Source organism: Salvelinus sp. IW2-2015, linkage group LG4p (genome assembly GCF_002910315.2).
Source record: "Salvelinus sp. IW2-2015 linkage group LG4p, ASM291031v2, whole genome shotgun sequence".
Taxonomy (NCBI): domain Eukaryota; kingdom Metazoa; phylum Chordata; class Actinopteri; order Salmoniformes; family Salmonidae; genus Salvelinus; species Salvelinus sp. IW2-2015.
Window position 1 is genome coordinate 984,547 of NC_036841.1, and position 21,702 is coordinate 1,006,248.

Genomic DNA, 21,702 nt, shown 5'->3' on the forward strand with positions numbered 1-21,702 from the left:
ACAAGCATTTCGCTACACTCGCATTAACATCTGCTAACCATGTGTATGTGACAAATAAAATTTGATTTGTTTTGATTTAAGCCCTGTATACCTGCTTCTAACATGTGTCCTGCATCCTGATCTTGTCCATTTACACCTATAAGATCTGATCACAGTCAGACCCCAATGCGTCTTTTAATCATGTACACCTATCGAAAAATGTGGGCTAAAACACAATGTGCAGGACAAAGGATACATGTTAAAACCAGGTATAAGTAAGGGCTTAACCTTTACTTAATATCCATCCCGGATCCGGGAGCATCCTCATCAAAAAGCTGACTAGCATAGCCTAGCCTAACGGGACAGGGATATCATATAATATAATTTTCATGAAATCACAAGTCCAATACAGAAAATGAAAGATAAACATCTGTGAATCCAGCCATCATTTCCGATTTTTAAAATGTTTTACAGCAAAACACAATATGTATTTCTATTAGTAACCATCAATAGCCAAGACTAACCGCATATTTTCACCATGTTTCTACCGCATAGGTAGCTATCACAAAACCGACCAAATAGAGATATAATTAGTCACTAACCAAGAATAATAGCCAAACACACAACCGCATTTATTCACCGCATAGATAGCATTCGCAAAAACCAGCAAAAGATATAAAATGAATCACTAACCTTGAACAACTTCATCAGATGACAGTCTTATAACATCAGGTTATACAATCACTTAAAATGTGCATATTTTAGAGCTGCAAACCGTGGTTATACATTGTGAAAATGTAGCAACATTTCCCCAGAATGTCAGGAGCTATTTTGGACACTCACCTAATCTGACCAAAGAACTCATCATAAACTTTACTAAAAAATACTTGTTGTATGGCAAATGAAAGATACACTGGTTCTTAATGCAACCGCCGTGTTAGATTTTTTAAAATAACTTTACCATAACAAACAGCTTGCGTTATTGCGAGACCAGCGCCCGCCAAAACGGCGGAGAATAGAAATAACATTTTCCACAGAAATACGAAATAACAACATAAATTGTTCTTACTTTTGCTGAGCTTCCATCAGAACTTCGTACAAGGAGTCCTACCAGAAATCGTTGTTTTTAGTAATGTCTCTTCTCCTCGAATTCGCACCACAATGCAGCCAATGTTGATGAGACGTTCCCAGTTCTCTCGACGCAAAGAACAAACTCCAAAAGTCCCAATAAACGTTGAATAATCTGATAAAACTCGGTTGAAAAAACATACTTTACGAAGTTATTATCACATGTATCAAATAAAATCAGAGCCGGAGATATTAGCCGTGTATACCGAACGCTTATCAGAAGACAATATGGAGGTGCTTCGCGCGCCTAGGTAGAGAAAGGAAATTCCTGACCTGCCACTCCATAAGCCTGTTCGACCTCAGATCAAGCTAGACACCCCATTCCACCTTCCACTGCCTGTTGACACCTAGTGAAAGGCGTATGAAGTATAGGCAGGCCCTGGAACAGAGCCTCGTTTTCAGATTTTTCACTTCCTGTATGGAAGTTTGCTGCAAAATGAGTTCTGTTTTACTCACAGATATAATTCAAACAGTTTTAGAAACTTGAGAGTGTTTTCTATCCAATAGTAATAATAATATGCATATTGTATGATCTAGAATAGAGTACGAGGCAGTTTAATTTGGGCACGATTTTTTCCAAAGTGAAAATAGGTACTAAACACTTATCCCACGGGACACCAGTACAAAAAAGTATGAAAATGTATGCACTCACTACTGTAAGTCGCTCTGGATAAGAGTGTCTGCTGAATAACTAAAATGAGATATAATAGAAAATATAATATAATATAGAATATAATAGAAAATATGAAGAAAACATTTTTACAGTGTAATCACACATTTAGTCCACCAAGTAGTTTTTTTGTTTTGTTTAAGAAAACAAAAAGTGCAGCTAGGTGCAATAAACTCACATATCAGACATGGCCCTCAGTTTGTGCTGAATTTTAAAGTCTTCATGTATTTCACTTAACTTGGCAGTAATCACATCATACTGTAGGTATGACGTCCTCTCAGTCTTGCACAAGCGAAAGCAGCTGACTCCCTCTCCAAGGTGTCCTCCTCGATCCAGTGGCATGTCAGGCTGAAGAAGCATCTGTTATGGGCAGACCAGATGTCTGCTGTGCAGGGGTGGAAAATGTACTCAATTGTCATACTTGAGAAAAAGTAAAGGTACCTTCATAGAAAATGACACAAGTAAAAGTGACCCAGTAAAATACTACTTGAGTAAAAGTCTAAAAGTATTTGGTTTTAAATATACTTAAGTATAAAAAGTAAATGGAATTGTTAAAATGTAGTACTTAAGTAGTACTTTAAAGAATTTTTACTTTACACCACTGCTGCTGTGGTGCAGACTGACTTTATGCTCTGGAGTTTGGTGGAGAGAGCTTCTTTCATGGACTCAAATTCCCTTTCTATCCGATGCATCAAAGTCTTTCTACACATAACTTTTCTCCCACCACTGATTCCTTCTACTAGCTTGGGGGAATGAAGGCACCTCTACTAGTGAAAAGGGTTGCACATCCTCTATGATGAAGTCAAATACCCAGTGATTAACCTGGCTTTGTTAGGTGTGTGGTTCTTCTGGTTATAGTTTTGCTTGTTTCAATGGTGTACAAGATGTCCCTTTTTGGCCATCTGTAGATGGCTGTGCATCTCTCCACTCCTCCATGTCATCTGGTTGCCTTTTCCTGCTCAGGGTCTTCCATTGATTGTTATGCATCCTCTGAAAAAACAAAATGTAATCACTTAACTATGACAATACAGTATAAGTAAAATAACAGTGGAGTGAGAAGCTTGTTATTGTTTCAATTAAGGATTGTAGCTTTACCCAAATTTTGTCCAACCTTTTGAAACTTATGTTTCACTTTCTATAGCCTGCCCCTATCTCATAAACACAGGGCTGGGGTTGGAACATGTAACCACTCACATATGGACAAAGCTGTGAATGCAATGATGTCTATGGTGGTTTATATTTTTTGTATAGAAATACTCAAATATTTATTTGGGTTGAAAAAACTATTAAACAGCAGGAAAACTGTAGTGTGGCTTTATTGATTTGGGTAGCATGGTACTCTGAAACCATAGCTAGCTAGCTAGCTAACTAAGTTAGCAACAACCCTGACACGAAGACAACCTGTCTGTCTCTAGAGACTAGCTAGCTAAGCAAGATAACGATCCACACCTCCCAATCGTCATCCTTACATCCAAGTGTTTCTTCAGGTTCGAAGTCGAGTCTCTGGATATCGACAGCAGCTTTACCGTGGGAAAACATAGTTTGCATTGAACTGTTACATTACTGCCCCTTTCTTCTCTGAACACACTGTTCTTTGAAAATGCCATCCAAAAAATGTACTGCATGGGGTTGGGGTAATGCGCTGCGTTGGCGCGCCATACCTTTTTCCTTTGTGACTGTGTATGTTGCTCAGACGGTAAGATCAAAGAGGTACTTTTTCAGTTAATTATATGATTGACGTTAATATGAAAGGAAAAAAAATATTCTGAAAATATCCCTTCTAAATTTGAAAGTAATCCTAGAAGTAATTATCTACTTAAAACATTTTTTTTGCTGGTATTGTAATGGTTTACAGTTATTTTTTGTAATCCATTACATGTTCGTTTTGATATTTCAACCTGCGCGTCCTGATCGCGTCTGGTGTGGATGGACAAAATCAACATCCGCGCAATGGCCCGGTCTAGTCAGCATGTTAGAAATAGCCCAAAAACCTGCAACCCATGACCAATACATTTTCAACTGCAACATCGTTTTCAAGGTAGCCCAATTTGGTGGGAAAACTGCAAACATGACAACACTGGCTGGGGAGAGACAGAGAGAGGTGGGGGTGGGGTGGGGTGGGGGGCAAAGAAAGAAATAAATAAAAAAATATATATAGAGAGAGTAAGAGATGGAGAGGAGAGGAGAACCTTAGCTGGGAAGCTTCTAGACGAGAGAGAGCAAGAGATATTGCCCTCCAGGTAATGTTATCTATTAATCCTAATACTGGAAGGCAGCTCTCTTCTGGCCAGGTTCTGTTTGTAGTTTGTTTATTGTGAGAGGTTGTGAAGTAGTAGGAATTGGGAACAGCTCAAATTCAAATCCAATAATTTTCATTTTGAGTCAAATCAAATCCCCCTGACCTTGGTCATTCGCATTAGCATTCTTTATATTGAAGCCATCTGTAATCAAACTGGATAGGTTAGGGGGTATCTAACAGCACAATCCAAGGCCACTGTCTTACCAAATGAACCTGCTCAGAGACACAGAGAAGATGCTGTTGGCAGAGCAGCTACGTATTTGCCAGCTGTGTGATGTCTGTGTCAGCGCTATGTCAGTATGCTGGTGTGTGTTGGCGGTGTGATACTGTAGTGTCATTAATTAATTGAACAGTCAGTGGAATAATGAAAGAGCTGTGTAAGCGTCATCGATGTTTAGATATGCGCATCACACTGATTCATGGTGCTCTTTGGGTACACTGGTGGCCATGTTGGGTGTACCATTTGGATCAACTAAAATTCTATGGTCCTGACTCCTGACCCTACCTGTGTTCTTCTCTCCCACCCCAGGTAGAGCCAGCCTGCACGGGAAGGCGTCTCTTCAGATCGACCCAGTGCGCTCAGAAGACCAGGGCTGGTACGAGTGTAGGGTCCTGATGTTGGAGCAGCAGTACAACACCTTCCACAATGGCAGCTGGGTGCAGCTCACAGTCAATGGTGAGTCGCTGGCTGCATCCCAAATAGCAGCCTATTCCCTATGTATTGCACAACTTTTGACCAGGGCCCATAGGGCTCTGGTCAAAAGTAGTCCACTATAAAGGGAATAGGGTGCCATTTGCTTCACTTCACTGTTACTTTACTGTCAGCACCAACAGATTGGAGTGTGGTAAGTGTGGTTTGGGATTGAGACCAATATGGAGAATGGGTTTCTACAGTGTAATCTCGTCAGATGTGTGTGCTCGAGTGATTCATGACAATGTTCACCTCATAGCTTGCTAACATTCCAAGCCGCCACGGTTTTCATTGTTTTACCTCAGATAGCTTTACTATAGCTAACTACATTCTGAATATGTTGTCAGAACATTCCTTCTCTCTGACTCGACAGTCAGATACAGTAGAGGTGACAATGACTTGTCTGTCTGAGATTTCAGATTCACCGTGTGCCTGCTGATTTGTTTTATCACTTGTCCAGTCCCATGTTTGGCTTTTTACTAATTGTATGTGGTACTGTACAATCATTTGTTGGAACTCACAGTTGGAACTTTTAGAAGGTTAAATAATGTTCTAATTGTAGACATTCAGTTACATAGCATTATTTAAATATTCTCCATGTAATGTTCATGGGGCGCTAACATGGCTGTCATAAAATGTTGAAGTATCATGCAGTAACTTCAATGTCCTAACTCTCTAAATGCATCGCTCTGTTCAAGACCATCTAGAGTCAAGTTACAATGATGCCCACGATCTTTACTATTTTATCTTCTGAAAACCAAATCAGTTTTATATTCGTATTTTCTGATGGGTTCTGATTGTATTCATTTTGTCAGATCTTATAATAGACAATAAAAAATACTTGTCTTGGAGAAATGTAATGGAATTTAATTGCACGTTGCCATATTTAATTCAGTTTGCAGGGCCGCGGATGCTAAATTGTAGCTGCTGCATATCTGTCCATTCCAATTATTTTGGTCTCTGCTGGTGTTATTGAGATACAATATATCTCCCATTTGGCCATCCTCCGGATGGATAGAGGTGGGTAGTTATTTCTCCATACGATGCAAGCATTTGAAAATAATGGGCTCGACCAAATGCAGTGGTTTCCTTAGTCATGTTTTAACATGAAACCGTTTTTTCCCCCTCCAGATAGACACCTCACAAGGACTGAAGATATTATTAGTGTGACGGTTTGCAGTTTATACTGTCAGATTCACACACAAAATATATTTTCGGTGTGTCAACTTATGCTCACTGTCTGTGTGAGGCTCATTCATATTCTCGTCATGAACTTTCTAATCTGTACCTGATTGTATATGCATATACACTATACTTTACATTGGATGAGGTTCAACATATGTTCACTGTAAACCTAATGGTCACTACGAAACTGAAAAGGTAACGATTAAGAAGAGGGAGACTACCAATGTGTCAGTGTGTGCAAGCTTGCATCTACACACTGTGTATTTGTGTGTGAGATCATTGCATGTGTATAAGGGTACGTTTGCGTTTGGCTGTGGCTAAATGAGTTCTCTATCTGCTGAGTTACACTCGCGGTTGCCCTGCCAGCGAGTGTCACCTGCGGAGCCTCTAGGGGGGCGGGAGGGAGTGTGTGAACATCTGTGTGTGTTTGGTTTGAATGGCTTTCTGTGCAAGCCGGGCGGGCACACTGCATCTCTATGGCCGGCCTCATCAGTGTTCCCACTCAACTCAACTCACTCACTCAACTCACTCAACTCACTCAACTCACTCAACTCACTCAACTCACTCACTCACTCACTCACTCACTCACTCACTNACTCACTCACTCACTCACTCACTCACTCACTCACTCACTCACTCACTCACTCACTCACTCACTCACTCACTCACTCACTCACTCACTCACTCACTCGCCTATGCTCTCCACCTCTCCTACTCCCAGTCCTTTACACTATCAATGAGTTGTCTGGATAATATGTTTGATGTGTCTTTATCCTGTGTGTTGGAACCAGTTTTTGGTGTCTGAGTTCATATAAAACAAGTCTAAAACATTTTGTTTGTCCATACTTTGTTTACAGCAGTGTAATAGCAAAGGTGCAGGGCATAAGGGTAATGCCTTGTTTTCCCAATTGGGGACTGTTGGGGCTGAACCTGAAGCCAAGCTCTCATGTCTACTGAAAGAGCCAGAGCAAAATGGCTGCCAGTGTTTGTGCTTGTTTTGAGACATCTGTGAGTTGAATTGACATTCAGAGGCCTCATCGTGGCTGTATGTCCCCTCAAAGGGCCTCTGTTGGGAAGGCAGGTGCTCTCCTGGCCAGGCTTCATCACAGATACTAAAGGCAGCCATTTCCTGGGGCCAGTGGAATCTACATATGATACACTCCCTGCTTTGACTTCCTGTTTGCTGCCCTCTACTTCCTGCCAAAAGGAGAGAGGATTCATGCCCACTCAGTGGCAGGTGTCAGATGGCAAGAACTTGTGCCCGAAAGACAGAGAGGCCACTGTGGTGCCTCTCCTCTCCTCTTCTCACCCTCTCCTCTCTTCTTAGTTTAGTATCAGTTAACAGTATGCTAATAAATCAGCAGCTTTTGGATAGAGTGAGAGAATACGTCAGTTAGAGAAACAGTGAGTGAGAGATTGTGCATGTCAACTCACACAGCTGCAGTAACTTCAGAGACAAATAGTCTGAAGGGGATCCCTTGTTGCCTTGAGTGAAAATGGTTGTTGGGTTGCGGATGGAAAGTAGAGTACAGTAAACAGTAAAGAGCTAAATATATGCTGCAATTCAATAAAAATGCATCATGATCCTTTCGTGCTGTAAGTAGTAGTCCTCAGGGAAAAGACGCTCTCTCACCCACTCTGGCTGGCTCTGTACTGTAAATGTTCATTTTGTCTGAAATCTGCTCATAAAGGGAAATCAAAGGAAAACGGTGTAAAAACTGTGCATCCCCGAAGAGCAGTCTTCCAGGGAGCGGGAGAAAGAGATGGCGAGAATGAGCGAGAAAGGGAGGAAGGCGGAGAATCAGAGTGAGGAGGAGAGGAGAGAGAAGGAGAGATGTCGGTGAGCAGGTATGGAGCTCTAAGGAGGCCATCTGCTCGTGTGGAAAGGTCTACAGATGGGAGTGGTGTCTGAATCCAGGAATATAGGAGACGTGAAAATTAGGAAAGTAAGGCGAGATTGTGATGCTCGACTTGGCTTTTTGTAGAACATCTCCCAAGTTCCCCACTTGATGACACTTACGTACTGATGTGTTGTACCTGATGGGCGGAAAGAACTCCCCTGTCAACCATTCCGCTCACAGTAAATGCCACCTGCTTGCCACCTACTTAGTGTAAATTAATGTTAGGTCATCTAAACCACATTATAGATGTGAATCAAAGATGTAGACCTGTTAATAGAAAATAATCTACACCACAATCCACAAAATGGTTGCCGATAAAGCACACTTGTATTGTAAATCACTACAAAAACCAGAGGGGGTTGCTTACAAATGTGCAGAAAGGAATATATTCTAGTATACTTGCAGAATGATAATACCCAAAGCAGTCATTGAGAGAATGCCTAGAACAGCTGTTAAAGAGATTGAACGGGATCTTAAGCACATTCATATCATATTATACGATTCAGTAGGACGTAACATCAATGGAAATGGAGGATGTTGTGCACAATTTTCGAGGACCTGTTTTGGCGCGTGAGCGCTACTTTCAAAACTACTGGCTGAAATTGCATCACTTTAAGAAGTTCCTTAATGATAGTCACTGGTAGTCTCTATACAGGAGCATTGTGCAGTGAGGGGCCAAGATGGAGAGGCAGATGTCTAGAGATGATAATTGGTGTGTTTGTTTACTCCACACCATGTGTGTGTGCAGTTAGAAGTCAAGACAAAACTCTCATTGGCTAGCCATGAGAGAGTGTGATCCTCTCTTCAGCTAAGTTTAGTTCAAGTTTTATTGTCACATACACAAGTACAGTGAAATACTTAACTTGCGAGCTCAACCCAACAGTACAGTAATCGATGTCTAAAATAATAAAGCTAATAAAATACAAAAATACAAAAATATACTGTATATAAAAAAGAAAACATGAGAAATAAGAGAAGAAGCTATATAGAGGGTCAAGGCCAATACCACATTTACAATGTGCAGGGATAATGGAGTAATTTGAGGTAGATATGTACATGTAGGCGGGGATTAGTGAGAAAGTGACTGGTAGCAGGATAAATAATTGTAATAGTAAACAGTATGGCAGCAGCATAAGTGGTAGGTAGATGGGTGGGTGTGGGTGTGTGTTTGTGTGTGTGTAAGTGTTTGAGTGTGTGAGAGTGTCAGTATTAGGCGTGCTAGGTGGATATACATGTAAACATGGCTGTTAACAGGAATATATAAATACTTATGGTAATAACTAGTGGTAATATATACAGTGCCTTCAGAAAGTATTCATACCCCTTGACTTATTCCACATTTTGTTGTGTTACAGCCTCAATTCAAAATGGATTCAATATTTTTTTTCCCCTCACCAATCTACACACAATACCCAATAATGACAAAGTAAAAACATGTGTTTTTTTCTTTTTGATAACTTATTGAAAGTGAAGTGCAGAAATATCTCATTTGCATAACTATTCATACCCCTGAGTCAATACTTTGTAAAATCACATTTGGCAGCGATTACAGCTGTGTGTCTTTCTCGATACATCTCGAAGAGCTTTCCACACCTGAATTGTGCAACATTAGCCCATTATTATTTTCAAAATTCTTCAAGCCATAGATTTTCAAGTAGATTTAAGTCAAAACTGTAACTCAGCCACTCAGGAACATGACCTGTCTTCTTGGTAAGCAACTCCAATGTAGATTTGGCCTTGTTTTAGGTTATTGTCCTGCTGAAAGGAGTATTCATCTCCCAGTGTCTGGTAGAAAGCAGACTGAATCAGGTTTTCCACTTGGATTTTGCCTGTGCTTCGCTCCATTCCATTTATCAGTATTGTATTTGCACCAAACATAACACTTTGTATTCAGGACAAAAACTATATTACTTTACCACATGTTTTTCAGTATTACTTTAGTGCCTTGTTGCATGTGTTGGAATATATTTATTCTGTACAGGCTTCCTTCTTTTCACTCTGTCAATTAGGTTAGTAACTACAACGTTGGTGATCCATCCTCAGTTTTCTCGTATCACAGCCATTAAACTCTGTAACTGTTTAATGTCACCATTGGCCTCATGGTGAAATCCCTGAGCGGTTTCTTTCCTTTCCGGCAACTGAGTTAGGAAGGACGCCTGTATCTTTGTAGTGACTGGGTGTATTGATACACCATCCAAAGTGTAATTAATAACTTCACCATGCTCATAGGGATATTTAATGTCTGCTTTCTAAACGTTTTACCCATCTACCAATAGGTGCCCTTCTTTTCGAGGCATTGGAAAACCTCCCTGGTCTTTGTGGTTGAATCTGTGTTTGAAATTCACTGCAGGACTGAGGGACCTGTATATGTGAGGTACAGAGATAAGGTGGTCATTCAAAAATCATGTTAAATACTATTACTGCACACGGAGTGACACCATGTAACTTATTATGTGACTTGTAAAGTAAATGTTTGTCCTGAACTTATTTAGGCTTGCCATAACAAAGGGGTTGAATACTTCTGACTCAAGACATTTCAGATTTAAATTGTTTTATTAATTGGCAAAAATGTCAAAAAACATAATTCCACTTTGACATTGTGGGGTATTGTGTGTAGGCTAGTGACCAAAAAATCTAAACTTTATCCATTTTAAATTCAGGCTGTAACACAACAAAATGTGGAAAAAATCAAGGGGTGTGAATACTTTCTGAAGGCACTATACATGTAAACAGGAGTACTAGTAGTAGGATAAATAGATATATACTAATGGTAACGGCAATCAATGAACGGCAACGTAGTGGTACTAAAAAATATAATCAATAATAATTTTAGCAGCAGCGTAGGTGTGAGGGGGAGCAGTAGTTATTAGCCATTTAACAGTCTTATGGCCAGGGGATAGAAGCTGTTTAGGAGTCTGTTGGTCTGAGCACCGATACCGTCTGCCGGGCGGGAGCAAGGAGAACAGTCCATGTCTCCGGTGGATGGAGTCTTTGGTAATTTTTGGGGCCTTTCTCAGACACCGCCTGGCATGTACGTCCTGGATGGCACAATGCTGCTGCTGCTGCTGCTGTTTAGAACCAGAGTTACCTTGAGATATCAAATGCAAGAATGCCAAGAGTGTGCAAAGCTGCCATCAAGGCAAAAGGTTGCTACTTTGAAGAATCTCAAATATAAAATATATTTTGATTTGTTTAACACTTTTTTGGTTACTACATGATTCCATATGTGTTATTTCATAGTTTTGATGTCTTCACTACTATTCTACAATGTACAACATAGTAAAAATAAAGACAAACCCTGGAATGAGTAGGTGTGTCACAGCTTTTGATTGGTACTGTAGTGTAGCAGCTAGTTAGCTAGAAATAGATGATAAACCCATAAGGATACTAGCGAGACCCAGTAACAGCTGTGCAGTATGCTGTACTGATTGGTTTTATTAGTGGCTGTATTATGTTAGATGGTTGTGATATTATGCTCTTTACTGGGTTCATATAGAGCAGATTAGGTCATCTTTGCCTAAATTGAAGAGGGAACAAATTTCTTAGAGTAAATTTTAGGGATTTATCAATGTGGGGCTGCAGGTAGCCTAGTAGTTAGAGCATTGGGCCAGTAACCGAAAGGTTGCTAGATTAGACCTTCGAGCTGACAAGGTAAAAATCTGTCATTCTGCCCCTGAACAAGGCAGTTAACCCACTGTTCCTAGGCCGTCATTGTAAATAAGAATTTGTTCTTAACTGACTTGCCTAGTTAAATAAAGGTTAAATAAAAAATAATAATAAAAACAAGAATTTTGTTTTGAATTTTTTTCCCTCATCACTGTGTAATGCTGGTTAGAGATAGGCTGTTAATTTAAAGACTATGCCACATCCCTGAAATTCCCAACTTTTTAATACCTTCAAGAAATTAAGATATTCTCAGTGGATAGAAAATATGCTAATGCTGTTTTTTCTTTCCCAAAGCCCCTCCCACTTTTACGACCACGCCCCCACAGTATGTGGAGGCCAAGGAGGGGGGCAGCACACTGCTGACTTGCTCCGCCCAGGGAAACCCCAAACCCATGATCAGCTGGCTGAGGGAGGGGGAGGAGCTTGCAACCAGGGGAAAATACAAGGTAAGACAAACTGGACAACAAATTTACTGTACCTCGTGCTAGAAATACACACCCTTTAAATCTTGAATCAGCAGTGAAATGGCCTGTGAAAGTGACTATATTTTAGGTCAGTAGAAATAAAACATGCAGATTTGTCCATTTTCTTGGGCTGCCATGACATTCTTTGATATTTAGGGAAATGAGCCTTGAAGGTATATGGATTCCACATCATTTAGCCCTTTAAGGTCTTGGAGTCATTCAGATGTGAAGTTGAAATCTTAGATATTATACCTGTCTTGCATGCTTAACACGAGCCCCACCCCACCACTTCTGAGGATGTCACTGCTCCTGCTTTGTTTTGTTTGCTATGGAACAAAGTACAGTAAGCACTGAATTGTATGGAAATAACCAGAACAACTGAACAGAATGGAAATATTCAGAACAACTGAACAGTATGGAAATATTCAGAACAACTGAACAGTATGGAAATATTCAGAACAACTGAACCAGAATGGAAATATTCAGAACAACTGAACAGAATGGAATAATTCAGAACAACTGAAACAGTATGGAAATATTCAGAACAACTGAAGAGTATGGAAATATTCAGAACAACTGAACAGAAATGGAAATATTCAGAACAACTGAACAGAATGGAAATATTCAGAACAACTGAACAGAAGGAAATATTCAGAACAACTGAACAGTATGGAAATATTCAGAACAACTGAACAGAATGGAAATATTCAGAACAACTGAACAGAATGGAATATTCAGACAAACTGAACAGAATGGAAATATTCAGAACAACTGAACAGTATGGAAATATTCAGAACAACTGAACAGAATGGAAAATATCAGAACAACTGAACAGATGGAAATATTCAGAACAACTGAACAGATTGGAAATATTCAGAACAACTGAAGCAGATGGAAATATTCAGAACAACTGAACAGAATGGAAATATTCAGAACAACTGAACAGTAATGGAAAATATCAAGAACAACATGAACAGATAGGAAATATTCAGAACAACTGAACAGAATGGAAATATAGTAACGTAAAAACCAATGAACAGAATGGAAATATTCAGAACAACTGAACAGTATGGAAATATTCAGAACAACTGAACAGTATGGCTAGGCTATATCCTTTCACAGACAAGCTTTCACAGACTCCAAAACAATGTGTGGTGCCAGAACAACAACCTCTCCCTCAACGTGATCTAGACAGAGGAGCTGATCGTGGACTACAGGAAAAGAAGGGCCGAACACACCCTCATTCACATCGGCGGGGCTGTTGTGGAGCAGGTCAAGTGCTTCAAGTTCCTCGGCGTCCACATTACTAAGGACCTATCATGGTCCAAACACACCAAGACTGTCGTGAAGAGGGCACTACAACACCTATTCCCCCTCAGGAGACTGAAAAGGACCCATTTGGCATGGGTTCTCAGATCCTAAAAAAGTTCTACAGCTGCATCAGTGAAAAGGGCTCCTTATCAGCTTCTACCCACAAGTCATAAGACTATTTGCATTTATGATAAATACGATTTGAATTGATCAGGTTCGGCAAGTCTAATGACAACAATTTACAGTTGTGAATGCTACACACTTTTTGTGAAAATATATGGTTAGATTATTTTTTTTTTTAAACATGCATGTTCCTCTATCTTGGTACTCAGACTGGCTGTAGACAAGTCTATACAGTCTGTTTCATAAGTCATGTTCAAGGAAGGCAGTCTATAGGTGTGGTTGTGTGTGCTGGAGGAAATCTTCAGCACACACCACCATCTGCCTGAGTATATGTGAGAATGTTGTCTGTCTGTGCACTTTTCACTGCACCCAGATTGCAGATCGAGAAGCCCTTAATTGGACTGTCTTACATGTCTGTGATTGGCCAGTAGCATCTGTTAGTCAGGCTACAGAATGCCTGCAGAGGGCGGGTCCCTGAGGGGAGGAAGAACAGTCCAGGCGTGTCAAGCCTCGGCTGCACCCCCTCTCTCATTTGTCATGTTTTGCGTTAGTGTTCCAGTTCTCTTTAAGGAACCCTGTGAACCATGGACAACCCCCTCTCCCCCCTCTCTCAGCCCCCCTACACTCAGATATTTCAGATGGAGTAAATCCCAGAGCTTGCTGAAGGCTGCACCTAACATTTGGAAATGATGTGTGATGTACAGGAAGTGACAGCTATCCTCATTCCTGTGTCATAGTTTATGTCACTCAGCGAGCTGGCGCTCTGTCTTGTCCCTCTCTCACCCCTCTCTCATCCCTTTGTCATCCTTCTCTTAGCCAGTCACCCTTCTCTCATCCTTCTTTCACCCATCTCTTTCATCCATCTCTTTAACCCTTCTCTTTCATCCATCTCTTTAACTCTTCTCTTTCATCCATCTCTCTCACCCCTCTCTTATCCATTCTCACCCCTCTCTCTCTCCTCACACTCTCTCTCATCCCTTTCTTTCATCCATCTCTTTCACCCCTCTCTTTCATCCATCTCTTTCACCCCTCTTTTTCATCCATCTCGCACCCCTCTCTTATCCCTCTCTCTCTCATCCTTCACTCTCTCATCCCTCACTCTCCCATCCTTCACTCTCTCACCCTCTCCCTTACCCTTCTCTCTCACACCTTTCTTTCATCCATCTCTCTCACACCTCTCTTATCCATTGCTCGTCCCTCACTCTCTCTCACCCCTCCCTCTCTCACAAACTCTCTCTCTCCCCTCACTCTCTCTCTCCCCTCACTCTCTCTTGCCCCTCTCTCTTTCTCTCTCTCTCACCCCTCTCTCTCTCTCACCCCTCTATCATTCCTTTCCTCAACCCCTTTCTTATCCCTCTTGCTAACCCCTCTCTTCCCTCTCTCACCCCTTTCTCATCCCTCTCTCTCACCCCTCTCAGGCTCCCACATCACAGCCTCATCAAAGGTCAGAGTGGAGGAGCCCAGGGCTTTAACATGTTTGCCTTAGTAAACGATCAGAGGACTTCCTCATCCTACTGCATCAATATTACATGACTCTTAATATGAATGTTATACTCAACATGAATATCAATAGTGAGCCAAGTGCCTCACATCAAAAACCATGCTTTGATGCAGACAGCATTGAGGCGTATTGATAGTGAGGGTGGAATATGTTTATGATTTGTTTGAACACTCAAATTGTGTTTGATTTCCATGTGGTTGGTTTGCTGTGAGAGGAAACTGGAAAAACTTGTAGATACCCAAACCAAGCCATAGTTTAGACATTTGAGGACTCCCATTGTAGTAAAGAGATGGTGGTAATGTTTGTGCTCCATGGATAACTAGTGTCCATGAGGACTTGTTAGAGAATGGCAGGGATATGACAGTGGGGAGAAGAGGAGGAATCCTGGTCATCATCTCAACACCCCCTGCTGTTTGAGGTCCCACACATGAATCAATGTGTTGTGTCTGAAAGTCATTATCCTCCTCCTCCACCTTCGTCTCCTCATCCTTCCCTCCCTATCCTCCCCTCCTCATACTCCCTTCCCCATTCTTCTTCCCTATCGCTATAGAAACGGCCTGCTGACTACACTGCTGCAAGTGTAGTGTAGGTTACTGTGTCATAACTGTGGCACAGCTAGGTGTGTTTGTCCTGCCGTGGAGTGGGATTAACAGGGAGTCCTATTTCAGCTGGGCTGACCCAAGGGTAGGATGGACCACTGTGTGGGTGTGTCTAGTGGCTGCTAAACTCTCTTGGCTGAAAGGTTTGAGAGACCGATGAATAGGTATAATCCCTCCCATGTTTTCTTTAGCAGATTCCCTCCCATTTTCTTGAATGGACAGGGCTACAGCTGTGTGTAACCTGAATGAACAGAACCCAGCAACCCTACTGCATAATTTATGAGGGTATTTTTATTAGTTTGGGTTAACGTCTTCCCTCCCTGCTTATTGGTTCCTGTCAGCGTCCTCCTCGGCAGAGGGGTGAGGAAATACAGGAGCACAGTGAGACGTTTCCCAGGTTACCGCTTGGAGAGATTAGCTTCACATCACAACCAAAGTTAATTAGAGAATAACCTCATCCCCAGGCTATTGCACATATAAGCCTGGGATATCAACCACTCAAAGTTTTCCTTAGTGGGAGTGACCATAGAATTCAATGGGTGTGACCTCCTGAGTAAATTATTTGTCATTTAATTTTAGCGAATCACACAACCTGCAAGGCGTGGCTCTGTGCTTGTGGTTTGCTAGCGTATGCGGGAGAGTTAGGGGGAAGGTGTTGTGGGAGATGATTGGTGTGTAGATTAAGACGATTAAGCCAATTCCTATGCGCCGGGAGTTTCTCCCGGCTCTCTGTATTGCCTCCCGAAGGCCAAGTTTGACACATTGGTCCACCAGACTCTTTGCGTATTTGCTCGGAAGTGTTTGGGAACTAGATGAATTAGAGAGTTACATGATGATGAGTTTAGACTTTAGAGTATTGGTTGTATGCTCTCTATAAAACATACATTRCTACCAAAGACAGAACCTCAACCCTGCCTTGATTTTGGTGTGCCATTTCACTAGGTTATGCTTATAAATACCATGTCTGTATGTTTGCTCTGTCTCGCACAAACATGTCCACCCCAGGTGCATGATGGAAGTCTGACGGTGCTGGGGATCACTCGGGACGACAGAGGGGCGTATACGTGTCGAGCCTTCAGCGACCAGGGAGAGGTGCTCCACACCACCCGTCTGCTGGTCCAAGGTAAGAGGGCAACGGTCACACTGTAACGTCACAGATGGGTGTAACRTCAAAGGTTGTTATGGTGGTGTGAGGGAGAAATCATGACTTTTCTCTACTGAGGTGCACACTTGATTATTGAGTATGAGTTTTGAGGAGAAGATTCCTAGGACAATTGCTGGCTGAATAGTGAAAGAACAGTTTGTCCTGACTTCCTGAAAATTCCCTTATCAGTTCATCTTTACGCTATTTTTACCTTACACCTGCTATTAAACATCTATTACATGCCTACAGCTATGTAGTACTGTGTCTAGATTGTGTTTAAGATGGAGAAATTAAGTCCTGCCGCTCTCTACTTAAACATTCTCTGTTTCCTGCCTTTGTCACAGTATGCAGGGTTAGTGTTTGGTTTTATCAGTGTGGTAATATGGTTTAGTCGGTATCAGTCAATAATCTTAAATCCTCTCCTGACCTAGTCTGTGGCTACTGCTGCTGCTGGGGTGTGTGTGCATATCACTGTCTGTCTGAGGCATACATCACTGTCTGTCTTCGGTCCATTAACCAGGCTCTCTCTCGGCTAGACAGACACAGAACTGGGCTCTGCTCTGCTCAGATAGATGGATCTGATACAGGCTTCCTACACTTCCTGCCTTTGCCTCTATGTCTACATCAAACACGCGCACACACGTTCTCTCTCTCTATCAAAATAAGCACTGGATGAGTTAACAGGCTGTACATTAGACGATGGAGCAGGTTGGTTTTATGGTAGGCTTGTTAGGTTTAATGGTGGGGTAAAGATCTGTCAATTTCAGTCAATGTCTAAAAGGAGGATGGGCAAGAAGTCATTGGTTACATATTGGATTTTGAGGAAGGTTTACTCTACTGACCCCTCTAAACACACGCACACACTGCATGCACATGCCTGATAATACAGGAAGGGGAGGGTTGTCTAGAACAGCTGACAGGTGAGGGGAAAGGTTTAAATTAATTGGTCTGACTGAAACATCCTCATAAACCTCATACATGTCTTAGATGGTTGGAATAAGGCTTTTACAAATCCAGAGTGAATTGGAATAAATCTGAGATATAATGATACATATGAGTTTTGTACACAAGCAATATTGCAGCCTGTTTTTGTTTTTCACTAAGGAGTGTCCATCCATAAGCAGGCTCTGTGCAAATGTGCCAGTGAAGTTGTCTAAGGCTCTCTGAGCAATTACAAGCAGCTATCGGAGGAGTCGTGATTCTCACTAAAGTGATCTGTTTTTATTTGTTCTGTGACTTAACCACTCTTTCAGTAGTCCCTCCTGATGTATAAAGTCATTCAGTGTGTATTAAGGAAATAACCAGGAGGCTTGTAGCTGGGCCCACTTATAAAAGACAGCTTACGTTTCACTGTCTGTAATATAGTACAGAGAGCAGAGCAGCAACCTCAGGGCACTGAGGGCTCATGTTGTGGAGGCATCTGCAAGTCTGGCAACCAAGTGTGTGGTTCAAGTTACAATATGCCTGCTTACTGTATCTCATAGGCTACTAGAGAGAAGCTTGTGCCAGGGGTCTACTGTACCTATTTAACAATAAACAGATGCTGAATGGGTAATAAGATCATATTTCAGTATCCATATCTACACTGAATGAAAAATATAAACGCAACATGTAAAGCATTGGTCCCATGTTTCATGAGCCGGAATAAAAGTTCCCAGAAATGTTTCATACACACAAAAATCTAATTTCTCTCAAATTTTGTGCACAAATTTGTTTACATCCATGTTAGTGAGCATTTCTACTTTGCCAATTTAATCCATCCACCTGACAGGTGTGGCATATCAAGAAGCTGATTAAACAGCATGATCATTACACAGGTGCACCTTTTTCTGGGGCCACTATAAAATGTGCAGTTTTGTCAAACAACACAATGCCACAGATGTCAGTTTTGAGGGAGTGTGCAATTGGCATGCTGACTGCAGGAATGTCCACCATGGCTGTTGCCAGATCATTTAATGTTCATTTCTCTACCATAAGCCTCATCCAACATAATTTTGGAGAATTTGGCAGTACGTCCAACTGGCCTCACAACCACAGACCACGTGTAACCACGCCAGCCCAGGACCTCCACATCTGGCTTCTTCACCTGTGGGATCGTACGAGACCAATCACCCGGACAGCTGATGAAACTGTGGGTTTGCACAACTGAAGAATTTATGCACAAACTGTCAGAAACTGTCTCAGGGAAGCTCATCTGCATGCTCGTTGTCCTCACCAGGGTCTTGACCTGACTGCAGTTTGGCGTCATAACTGACTTCAGAGAGCAAATGCTCAATTTCGATGGCCATTGGCATGCTGGAGAAGTGTGCTCTTCACAGATGAATCCTGGTTTCAACTGTACCGGGCTGATGGCAGACAGCGTGTATGGCGTAGTGGGCAAGCGGTTTGCTGATGTCAACGTTGTTCCCCATGGTGGCGGTGAGGTTATGGGATGTGCAGGCATAAGTTATGGACCACGAACACAATTGCATTTTATCAATGGCAATTTCAATGCAGAGAGATACCGTGACGAGATCCTGAGGCCCGTTGTGCCATACATCCACCTCCATCACCTCATGTTTCAGCATGATAAAGCACGGCCCCATGTCGCAAGGCTCTACACAATTCCTGGAAGCTGAAAGTGCCCCAGTTCTTCCATGGCCTGCATACTCACCAGACATGTCACCCATTGAGCATGTATGGGATGCTCTGGATCGACGTGTACGACAGCGTGTTCCAGTTCCCGTCAATATCCAGCAACTTCGCACAGCCATTGAAGAGGAGTGAGACAACATTCCACAGGCCATAATCAACAGTCTGATCAACTCTATGTGAAGGAGATGTGTCGCGCTGCATGAGGCAAAAGGTGGCCACACCATATACTGACTGGTTTTCTGATCCACACCCCTACCTTTTTATAAAGTTCCTGTGACCAACAGATGCATATCGGTATTCCCAGTCATGTGACATCTATAGATTAGGGCCTAATGAATTTATTTTAATTGACTGATTTCCAGAAATGAACTTTAAATCAGTAAAATATTTGTGTTGAGTTTATATATTTTTTCAGTGTATGTTTTGTTGTACACTAAAAGCCTTTGTTTGTTTCCTCTAGGGCCACCTTATATTAAGTCACCGCCAGAGAACATCACTGTCAACATATCCCAGAATGCACGCTTCACCTGTCAAGCAGAGGCGTACCCTGGCAACCTGACCTACACCTGGTTTTGGGAGGAAGATAACGTCTACTTCACTAAGAAGTAAAGTTATAATCGAGATCATGTGTCTGATTGTCTGTGTGCCTTCCCTTTGGTCTTTGAGTCTTTTTCACCGTGTCATCTAAAGGCTTTTGAATCTTCTGTCCTCTCCTGTGACCTTAAAGTATTTTGTACTGTGTCTTGGCATAATTATTATTTGAGTCTTCCAGACCCTGTCTTGATTCAGTGACTTTGAATGTGTGTGTGTGTGCTGGTGCCATGTTCTACTGTGGTCCGGCAGGAGTAAGAGAGGGCCTAGCAGGGGCTGTCTGTAGCACGCCAGCCGGGTTAGCACGCTCTGATGACAATTCCACATGCCTCTTATACTGTAGTAATGATCTGAAGCGTAGCCAGGAGCTGTCAGACTCGCCACAAACACCAATTTAGTTTAGTGATGGAGAAGTTTTAGAAAGAACAAGTGACTGGGAGGCCAAGTGTCTGTCTGGGAGAATCAACCTATCAGAGAGTCCCTTAGAAAGAGGCCCATCTCAAATAGTTTTCTAAAGGCCTAGAAAAAGGCTGTGCATAATCAACCCTAGGATAAGACACTACTGTCCTAGTTGGGCTGCTTACAATGTTTGGTCTATCCTTGGAGGCAACAGTCTATCACGAAAGGGTATTTTTGGTCTAATCATACGATTTATTTAGTCAAAAATATTCATAGTTTAGATTAAAATATTCCCTCTGCTATTTCTTTTGCATAATGTCCTCTCAAATATTACTCAAATGAACATGGTGTGAGGTGTGTTTGTTCTTTGTTTGACACACAGCGGGAATAGAATATCTGCCAGTGTACTCTTCATGAGGGTACTTCATTTAAAGTGGCAGTGCGAGAGAAAGCACTAAGGCTGCAGCATCAGGTGATTGTGGAAATTAGGGGATTTATTTGACATACAACTGCTTCATCTTTTGGAACCTATTCAGCCTGGATGGATTTGACCAAATGCTGCCCTCTCATGGCAAGCTTGTGCAATTACATTAATGCAGCCCCAAGTGTGTGAGTGTGTCTCTATGCTATGGCATATTCGATAACTGTCTGCTTCCTCTCGGCAGTGACCTGAAAAACCGAGTCCGCATCCTGATCGACGGAACCCTCCACATCTTCCGGGTGAAACCAGAGGATGCTGGGAAATACACCTGCAGCCCAAGCAACAGCCTCGGAACGCCACCGTCAGCATCAGCACACCTCTCTGTTCAGTGTGAGTGTTACCATGGCGACAGAGGGAGGGAAGGGGGGAGGGGCAGACAAGGCTGGCTGGCTGTACTGGAACAGGAGGAGAAATAACAGTACACAACCTGCATAATGGCAGCCAGAACACTGCTGATGTATTGTCATTGGTGATGCAGTACCATACATATCGCCCTGCTGAAACTTTTCCACCTTTGGCTGAATTTCAGAGTCAAAGGTCGGGACGAGGGAATGATTAGATATTCCTACTGCTCATCATCTTGGCAGGTCCTCTCTCATCACCATATTCTTAGCATTTTTTCCCCGTTTATGATTCCAGTCTCTGTAGAGTTGTTTATCTTCCATTGCTAGACACTGAAAGAGACAGTCTGCTAGTCTCACCCCATAGCATGCTGCTCAGTCTCTCCTTCTCCCCTTAGAGAAAGAGTCTTGGTCTCCTCAATGTGCCGGACTGAATTGAAACGGTGACCTTTTAGTTCATCTGCTATGTGGGGGGAAATGCCACCAGGCCGGATGTCTAAGTGTGTTTGCTACTATGCTAATTCCCTCTGGAGTCGCTGGTCATTGATTTCTGTGTTCTGAGAGAGAGAGAGAGAGAGAGAGAGAGAGAGAGAGA

The 21,702-nt window shown here is 42.1% G+C and overlaps 1 pseudogene; it reads left to right on the top strand.

The window, feature by feature from the left end:
• Positions 1–21,702, top strand: part of LOC111958451 (protein turtle homolog B-like) — an 81,122-nt pseudogene that overhangs the window by 35,863 nt on the left and 23,557 nt on the right.